Below are 10,604 nucleotides of genomic sequence, written 5' to 3'. Positions count from 1 at the left end.
CTTTGGTCCAACAAAGCTACTATGAGAACTAAAATGACTATCTACAAAGTAATTGTAGAGCCCATTCTTACATATGGAGCAGAATGTTGGCAAATGACAGTAAAAGGAAAGAAAAAAGTTGACACGGTTGAAATGGACTACCTAAGAAGAGCTTGCCGTATATCAAGAGTAGAACGTATACCTAATTCTGAAATTAGAAGAAAAACAGATAGAGTACATACAACTTCTGAAAGAATAGAAACTAGACAGTTAATATGGTATGGACACGTACAGAGGATGGACGACAACAGATGGCCAAAAAGAGCTATGGAATACAATCCAAGTAATAGAAGGAAACGAGGAAGACCAGCCAAGTCTTGGATACAAGGTGTTATGGAAACCATGAAAGACAGAGCCATTGATGAAGACACCTGGAGAGATAGAAAATGATGGCGATCGAAATGCGGGAAGCGGCAGAAGCTGTAGGATCCCCGCTTATATATATATATATATATATATATATATATATATATATATATATATATATATATATATATATATATATATATATATATATATATATATATATATATGGGAAGGACACCAAACTGTTGAAAAAAATTGTAGTGGTACCAAAACGCCAGAGTTAAGATCGAAAGATCTATGTCCGCAGAAGTAGAAATTAGGAGAGTAGTTAGACAGGGATGTGTTTTGCCACCCCTGCTATTTTATTCCGAGTTTTTATTTAAAAAGGCAATGGAGGATTCCAAAGACGATCCTACTGTATTGATTGCGGATTCCGACTTGGGTCTACTACTCATTTGACAATAAAACTCGAAATTCGACTACGTTTGTCACAATGCTATGCCTGGTCAAATTTTTTTTAATCGCACATCGCATACCTGAAACGAAGACGTGCTGCATAGAAAAGGAGAACTTTTCAACACAGTGAAAGTTAGAAAAACATCATACCTATACATATACTGGAAAAGGAAATAAGGAAAAGATTATCGTCGCTAAGAAACATCAGACAATGGAGATGGCTAAATTTTGAACAGCTAATAAGAACAGCTGAAGACAGAGAAGATAGTAGAGTGGATCTGCAATTGTAGCAACCAACCTCCATTGATTAGAGGGCACTTTAAGAAGACGAAATCCTACTGACGAAGAAGGAAAAGAAGGTACTTAGTCATGAGAAAGGTGAAAAAATCTTTGTGGTCCTTAGTAGGCCGAAACGGGAGCAAAAAGAAGGTGAGGAAGAGTTATGGTAAAGAAACACCAACATAAATACAGGAATGAATGGTTAGTTAAATATAAGACAACCTAACCTAACGTTGGAATAAAAGAAATGTTTCTGACTCAAGAAGGATGTGTCCTTATGGTGCGGCTAATGTCTAGACTAACTTGTCAAGATGACAAATTAATTCAGTGAAATTAAAAGCAAAGTTTTATGTTTACACCCGTAGTATTTTCCTTTAACAAACTTTAAAAGATTTGAAGTAAAACCAAACAAAATAATTTCCGTACTTACTATTTTTGAAAAATTCATTTTAAAACTATGTATTAGAATAACTAACAGACTTTTAAAAAGATATAAATTGTACTAAAAACTTCGGTACCTAACTCGTCTTTTATAGCATAATAAAAGAAAATAACCACGGATGCGGAAAACCTATTACTTTCTTCGACTTTTTTCCTAAATGAGTGAAAGTGTCTTGCCAAAATTGTTTTAGTTCTGTGCGGTAAGTCACCGTGAAGGTTCATTAATCCAAGTAATCTACTTTTTTGTTCAAATTAGTTGTTCATATTGAAAATCATTAATATACGGGGTATTTATGAACTTTCCATTCCATACCACAAATTAAAATTCTCATGTTATTTCAATGTAAATTCGATATATCTAACTACTATTCTCAGATCTATCTTTCATTTCCATGTTATGATTAGAGACCGGAACATATCGTCGGTATACTGCGAAAACCAGGTAAATGTCGGAATACCGAAATCGAGAAAAAACGTTTTTAAAGTTTAGTTTTTTATTGTGAATTAAGCAGTCAGCTTGTTTTTGATATCAGGTATTCTAGTGAAAGATGCATATATCTGAAATGATATTCTATCATTAGTTTGAAAAAGTTGAGACACCTATCTGACTAATCCTAAATTTAAGTTGGAAATGCTATCACTTACCTGGTTTTACCTGTAAATCTAAATAAATCAATTACTCTTCAAATAACATCTAACACAAATATAGTAAACCAAGTATAATATTTTTCAGTTTTGTGATCGAGATATGAGGCTTTTACTAGGTAATAGCAATGTTTTAAGGTATTAGTCGATATTTATGACATTTAACTGGTTTTCCCTGAAAATTTTATTAACAGCTGTGTGTAGTTATAGTTATTATTTATATGAATGATAGGCAGTTTTATAGAAAAAAACAAATTTATTTCGAATATAATAATAACAATATTATTATTATGAGGCTTCCTAGTCTGATTCGTCACTAAAAGCAGGCTCTGGCAAGATATCTGTTAGATCATTTCCCGTTTTCAAATTACGATACCACCCGTGATATTCCTTCGGTATCACATAGCTGTACCAAATCTCTCTTTTTTTGCTATGCTAATTGGCAAATGTGCATCATAAAGTCACTTAAGTTCTTCAAGATTGCTTGTATTAGTTGATAACTTGGCGTGCTTTTTTCTTGTTGACTGCCGTGCAGTATCAGTAAGGAAATAATTGAAGCTTGTTGACATGTCATAATTAAAATAGATTCTGTTTGTCTCTCCTTTCATGGATCTCATTCTTTTTATCTTCAACCACATTATTTTTTCGCCGTTTTGGTCTTTTGTCCGGTTTTTAATTAAAGTGTGTGACAAATTTTTTAAATCATAAAAGTCGTAGTATTTAAATTCTTTACATTTTTATGGTTCTATTATCATCAACCTTGATATTTTTAGTTCCTCTTGCATTTTGAAAAACAGACAAGTAATCTGGCATCCCATAGATAGATCTGTGTTTTTTAGTGGTTTCGATACTACTATGCATAGAGTCAACTTCCATATAGGAATGTCCATACTCTAAAAATTTGTGTTCAATAATATTTAAATGGTCTATGTTTTGAACAGCCCATAATAGCAAGGCTGCAATATGCTAATTACGATTCTCTCCTCCTCAGGTATCAGAAAATAAACTTATTTCACTTACATATTCTGGAACGCATTTTGATAAGTAGTGGAGTATAATGCTTCCTATTTCAGAACTTCCTCGTCTACCGTTAATTTCTGACCAGGCAAAACAGTAAGCTGCATTTGGTAATGCGGCTTCATATACACACAAATTGTAGACATATAATTTTCGAGAATAATATAGTTGTCCAGTCAATCCACTTGAAATATGTAGTATGGCCTGTAGATCGAAAGTAATTGAAGCAAAATCACGTTGTTCATTAGATCTTTTCTTATCATTTTGTTTTTTAAGATTACGTACTTCTTTTCTTTTCCGATGTTCTCTATAACTGTCTTCTAAATCCGATTTGTCAGTTGGATTAGCCCTATCATATTTATTACAAACTAAACATTGATCTTTTTTAGCAACATAAAAGCTTAAATTATAGTCGTTAGAAAATATTCAGTCATTTATAAAAAGTTGGTACATTTTTCTTATACTTAAATTTTTGTCCAAATATCTATGCTTTGAACTTTGGCGAATATAATGTGGGCCCATGGTTGGAAAAGATTCAATATGAACCTTCACCATTTTTCGGGTTTTACTGCTTGTTTTATTTGGCGGTGTATGCTTGTCTCTTTTATTCGTATCTGCATAACAGCCTAGAATATCAGTTTTTCTTACAACATCTTGTATTAACGACGCTGATATACAAAGTGTCTTACAAAAAAATTTCTCAAATACCTGTATGTCTTGATCTTCAAAGAAAAGTAACACTTTTTGGAAAATGCACGTGGTTTTTTAAACTTCGACGAACTGCAACTGCAACTCTCTTTGGTGGCTCCGTTTTAATACGTGCAATAAGAAAATGTTTCTGGCCTATATGTTCTAACTTTCAATAATCACGACATAGTCTTTGTCTGTAATCTTCGCTGAAATAACTGGCACATATGTAAAAGCACTCTAAACAATTAACTGGTTTTGTCAATTTTGCTGGTCTATGTTCTTTTTTTTATCTCATAAGGCAAACCTTCAGCACGCCTCCTTTTTGCGACATTTATTACCCAATCTTTGGAATTAGCATTTCTCCAACGTTTTAGTGGACGTAGGTCTTTTCATACTTTGTCAAGAAGTAGATTTAATATCCAACTAGCTATTTCAGTTGACACTAAATTGTTCGTGGGTGCACCTATTTCAGTATCTTTTTTCTCATCATTTAGGCTATCAAAGACAGCTGTGTGTAAATCATATAGACTTCCTAGAGAGAGCGATCCCTCTTCACTTGGCTGATATGTGGGGTCTACATCTGAAAAGTCACTATCAAAAATGGATTCCAATATTGAGACTATATTGTTCTCAGAATCATCAAGAATTGAACTGTTGTATTTATGGGTTTAGCTTAATAACCATTTCTAAATTTTAACTCAACCCGTTTTCAGGTAGAATGAAGTAAGTGTACTTAAAGGTTTTTACTAGTCGATATGAAAGAGAAATTTTAATAAATCATACACGTAAAATGTATTAAAGACACTTATCACCTTTTTACTGAATATGGTATGCAGTAGAAAAAATATATTGTTTTCCGGCATAATGATATATGTGGTCTTACTTTGTTTTACATGCAACAGAACTTCAATTTTATGGAAGTAAGTAGCGATATATTGTTTTATTTGAAAATGAAAAGTTGATTAGGTGTAACTTATTTGTTTATTACACAAATTATCTGCTGAATGGTAAGTCGTATAATTTATTGGGTTTTACCTGTATGTAGAGCGGAAAAAACTGAGAATTTTGGTATACTTATCTCAATATTTTAAAATTTGTCATTTACCTTGTTTTCGCAGTATACCGACGATATGCAAAATGCATTTTTTGCATATTTGACACGTATTTTGCATAAATTTAATATTGCTTACAAGAAATATCTGCATATTTGCAATGCCTAATATACAAAAAAAAAATTAAACATAATCAAAAAGGAGCGAAAGTGTCGGTGAAGTTTTTAGGAATAAGTAGCTGCATGAATCTCCGAAATTTACATGAGTTTCATTTATGGTTTGCGCATCAACCGCGTGTAAATGTATGTATAGAGTATAGAGGCAAATTTTAAAAGTGCATTTCTAGTTTAATTTTATTCCGTAACCCGTGACTTCATTAATTTGTTTATAGCGCTATGTCCAAACTAAGTGCTTGGATAAAGCCATATTCTGAATTACAGCTGAATTTAGGAAAAGTATTTGTCGAGCTTGCTTTAAAATTGTAAGTTACTATTTTTATTTTAAGACAAGTCCAAGCCATTGTCAACGCATGTTTCTTAATGCATGCTGCCTTAAAAATCTCAGCTGGGATACCACTTTCTCCTGCAATTTTGTTATTTTTTAAGTCTCAAATTATTTCTTGACTTCATTCAGAGTTGGTCCCTCGCACGTTCCTTCTTTATCTTCTTGCCAATTCTCATTTCCCTCAAGTTTTGAGGGATTTTCTCATTTTCCCTCATGGCTGTCTGTATGGTCTGCCATTCTTCATCTATATACTCTTGGTTTCATCTAGATCTTGGTACTACTCCGTTTAAATATATGTCATTGAATAGTTTTGTTAGTCGTTGAGTACCGTCGGTGTTCGTTTTGACGAAATGACGGTGTATGACGATGACGTCATACAAAATTCAATTATCCTGTAAAACATCACAATATAATGCCATTTAGCCTCCCAAAATTTCATAATTTTAAGTTAATTTGTTGCAAAGATAAAACCTGGTTGCCAGATTTTTTCGCAAACCTGTATGTATCATAGGCACGGACCTTATGAAACTATTCGAAGCGGTCTGTGAAAACGGAAAACGTGGACGTAGAAATAACTTTGAACTACAAAATAACCAAAAACATAAGTTTGGTGGAAAATATATTACCACCATAATTAAGCGAAACTGTTTGCAATGGGCAGGACATGTAGCCCGGGCCATAGAATCAAAGATAAAAAGGATATTAACAGCGAAACCGGTAGGAATAAGAAGACGGGACAGACCAAAGCTAAGATATATAGACATGATGGGGGAAACACATGATGCTGAAAAGATCGGTGCTGCCAATTGGAAAACTCAAGCAAGGAACAGATCAGAATGGCGCAGAAAGCTTAGGAATTTTAAAGCCTTTTAAGAGCTGTATCACCGTGATGATGAGGATTTTATTTTAGCTATAAACATTAGGCAAGGGGCAAGAAATTGGGGCAAAAAAAATATCGTGCTTAAAAAACCAAATGAAACGGTTCTCCACAACAACAAAAGAAGAAGAATAAACATTACATTGTTAACAAATTTCAGATATAAATATATCATAGGTGAAGTTATCAGCCTGTAATTCTGGATGATGTGATTTCGATTCCAGTACTAACAGAAAACCAAAAATTATTCAAATGTTGTCTCTCTGAAGACAAATTAGGAAACTACTAATAGTAATTTGCCATATATTGACGTCTCTTATACAGAGATTAATACAGATCAGTATAGATGTAAAGAGCATACAAATGATCTTAAAATATATTGAAATCAGATGAAAAAAGTGAAAATTATCAATAGTGCATCGACTGAACTATTTGACGTTCTCAAAGGAGTTAGTGAGGTGAACTCCTTTGAGGACGTCGAATATTATGTTGTTACTGATACTATATAATGTAATGTTAATGTAGCGATAAAGAAGATGAACAGTTGAATATTCTTTCTGAACTATTTTCAATCCACTCCTGAATGTCGGTCTCTGACAATTGGTTCCATCTTTCTCTATCTTGCGCCAATCTAATCCACTGTTTGCCTGCCACTGCTCTTATGTCGTCTATCCATCTTTTTGAGGTCTTCCCATGCTTGTTGTTGTCGTCCTTGGTCTTCATTCTAGAATTCTTCGTGTCCACCTGTTGTCATTATATCGGACTACGTGACCTGCCCAGCGCCATTTCATTTTTGTAATTTCTTCCACAATATCCCTAATCTTCGTTCTACGTCTTATCTCGGTGTTTCTAATCTTGTCTCTCAGTGATATTCCAAGCATGATTCGTTCCATTGCTCTTTGCGTTGTTTCTAATTTTTTAGCAGATTTTTTGGTAAGGGCTATTGTCTCCAAGCCGTAGGTACAAACTGGTAGTATGCATGTGTTATACACCTTTTTCTTTACAGTTTAAGTTTACAGGAATGGAGGTGTTTTTCAAGATATATACTAGTTTGCCGAAAGAGCCCCATGCCAGTTGTGTTCTTCTTTTAATTTCAGCATCTTGATTTGGTTTTCCTAGTTTGATGACATGACATAGATATACATAATATTCAACATTTTCTATGGTATGATTTTATATTGTTATATTTGTCTGATCTCGGCTCAGTATTTTTGTTTTACTGTAGTTCATTTTTAAGCCTACCGCTCCTGAAACTGCATTTAATTGTTGTAACATATCATTTAGTTCTTGGATATTATCGGCTATTAAAAGTATGTCATGTATGATCCGTCGACGTTGATACCCTTGTTGTTCCATTCTAGTTTCTTAAAAATATCTTCTGGAGCAAGGGTAAATAGTTTGGGAGAGATCGTGTCTCCTTGTCTTACTCCCCGTTGTAGTCTTATGGGATTAGTTTTTGTGCCTTCGTCCAGCTTTATCTGCATGGTGGCATTTTCATATATGTTTTTAATTATGTTAGTGTATCTTGAATCTATACGTGCATTTTATAGAGATTCAAGCGCTGCTCATAATTCGATGGAATCGAATGCTTTATGGAAATCGACGAACTCCATATGAATTGGAACATTATACTCGGTGCATTTTTCTATCAGAGTTCTTACGATGTGCAAGTGGTCTATGGTACTAAAATGTTTTCTGAATCCAGCCTGCTCGATAGGTTGATAGAAATTGAGCTTATGTGTAAGGCACTTAGTTATGATTGTGATTTGTGTTTGATTGTGTCAGTTGAATATAATTTACTGGAAGTACACGGGGCAAAAAGAAAAAATCTGGTTTATTAAATTTGATTTATGTTAGATTAAGTTCTGGATCATCATCATTATCATCAACCTGTACGCATCCTTCCTCAGTTTTTTCCATATGTCTCTGTCTCATGTGGGGCTTGCTACGTTTTGTCCATCGGTTGTCTGATAATCTGGCGATGTGTCCTTCCCAGTTCTATTTTAGCAACGCGATTTTTTCGATAGCGTCTGTTGTTTTCATTATACGACATATTTCTTCTTTTGCGATTCGATCTCTTAGAGAGATACCCCTCTGATTCACGCGAATTTGGTTTAATACTTTTTGTGTGAGCGTTAATGTTTCCGCTCCATAAATAAATAGAGGTAACACTCACTGGTCAAAGATTATTCTGTTGGGGCATATGGGTAGGTCCGATTGAAACACCTAATTTAATTTACCGAACGCTGCCCAGGCTAATTATATGCAACCTGGGAGCTCACATGTCTCATTATCTCTGCCCTGAATGAATGAATTTTATTTTGTAAGTACTTATACGACGCAGTCTCCAGAGGACCTCCAAGGAAGAGTAATATAATTTTCCAACATTATTACGTCATTATCTACAAGATCGGTTATAAGAACGATGTGGGATTTTGATAGATATATTTGATTTTGCTAGTGTAGCGATAGTCTATTCACTCTATTCGGCAATCTGTCAATGCTTTTAGCATTTTCTGCTGGCTTATAGTATCGAATGCTCTCTCTTAGTCCACGAATATCAGTGCCAATAGTTTGTTATATTCTGCAGACTTCCCTATTCTGGAAAAATCTGTTGAATATTGAATTCTGCATAAAACTCAAAACTTAACAGAATTTTTTTTTAAATCTGAAATAATTTTAACAATATATAGTACTTTACTTACATAAATCGAACATGGTTCACGATAAAAGTTAGTTTTTATGCACTTTTATCTTGATAAACTAATTTTTTCATGGGCAAAAGAGGACTGCATCAGGAAAAAATTACATGACAAAAGTGTAACTTAAAAAAATATTGCGAGAATAAATTGGATAGGAAAACCACATCATAGAAGCAAGTGAATAATCAGACACGAAAAAGTTTCTATGGCTGAGAGAGATAAAAGAACGAGATGGAGAGGGAGAGATTGAGAGAGAGAGGGAGAGAGAGAGAGCGAGAGGGAGAAAAGGATTATACATTTTTATACGATTGATCCGCAATAAGTTGTTACAGGTCCAAAGAATTCAGAATAAATTATTGAAATAAAGTTTTATTATTTTAATTTTGGCTAAATAATTGTTAACAACTCCACAAGATTTCATGGAAAATTAATGCATTCCCAAGTCTTATTTGGTCTCTGAGATGATCTATTCGTTCTTTCCTTGATTTTGTACAGCCTAAAACAAAAATAAGTATAAATTTAAACGAATAATAAACTTTGAATTAAAAATAAACAAACCAAAAAGCCTATCTCTTATTTTAAAGGTTAATGTCAAAAATAGCCTGATAGAATTCTTCTTCTTGTATTTTTAAACAGATCTCAATCCTATTAGTAGTACAACAACTTATTTTAAATAAATTCTTACTGGACAATGGCCGGCGCCAGATAAAAAACTTATCTTTAATTTTTTTCTTTTCCTTTCTTTGGTGGCTTTTTGTATGAAAAAGTATTGGTTCGTGTAGAACTTACAACGCAATTTTGCGGCTTTTCTAGAGTTTTCTTGATAGTTTTCCGAAAATTTAATAGTTGTAGCAGTGAGAAGCTGAGCAATTATCACCTATCGTGTGGATTTGTTTTCTAAAACTAAAAGAAACTCGATTTTATAAACTAATTTCGTATTAGAAACACTTTAAGGCCACATTTGAACAAAGGTAGGTTTTCTTTTGGAAAAAAATAATAAACTACTTACGTTTTAAACTTAATAACGTTTTTTTAGGCCTTTTATTTTACTCTGTGATTTAATCTCAAACCATTTTGATCATCTTTTCAACTTATATTTATAATCTCGTGACTCCTTAAGGGATTGGCTATCAGTTTTCCATATTAGTTAGGATCGGATGTTATCCAATTATCCATAAGAGAGAAAGAACCTAAAACGTCGGATTATTAAAGGAAATAATAATAATAAATATTAAGTACTCACCTGGGATCGAGTCTCCAGAAATCAAGAAGATAGACTTTCTAACAGCTAAGTGAAAATTTATTCTTAATTTTGGTAGAATCGAACATTACACTAAATTTCTCAATTTTTTTAGTACGACACTGTAATTAGAACCCCACTGCAGTGGTTATAATAAGAACTTGTTAATTAACCTTTTCACTTTATTGTTCAACTATTGATTTTAAATTGATTTAAAAAAGAAATCTTTAATAAAGACAAAAGTAGCAATCGAAGAATATATTGATTTATTGATAATCATTCCTTTACCCACTTCCCTGAGGGCTCTCCGAAAGAGCGTTTTCAAATAGATAACAAAGTCATTGATATTTTTAACT

Source organism: Diabrotica undecimpunctata, chromosome 3, assembly GCF_040954645.1.
Source record: "Diabrotica undecimpunctata isolate CICGRU chromosome 3, icDiaUnde3, whole genome shotgun sequence".
NCBI lineage: Eukaryota > Metazoa > Arthropoda > Insecta > Coleoptera > Chrysomelidae > Diabrotica > Diabrotica undecimpunctata.
This window is presented reverse-complemented; position numbering follows the sequence as displayed.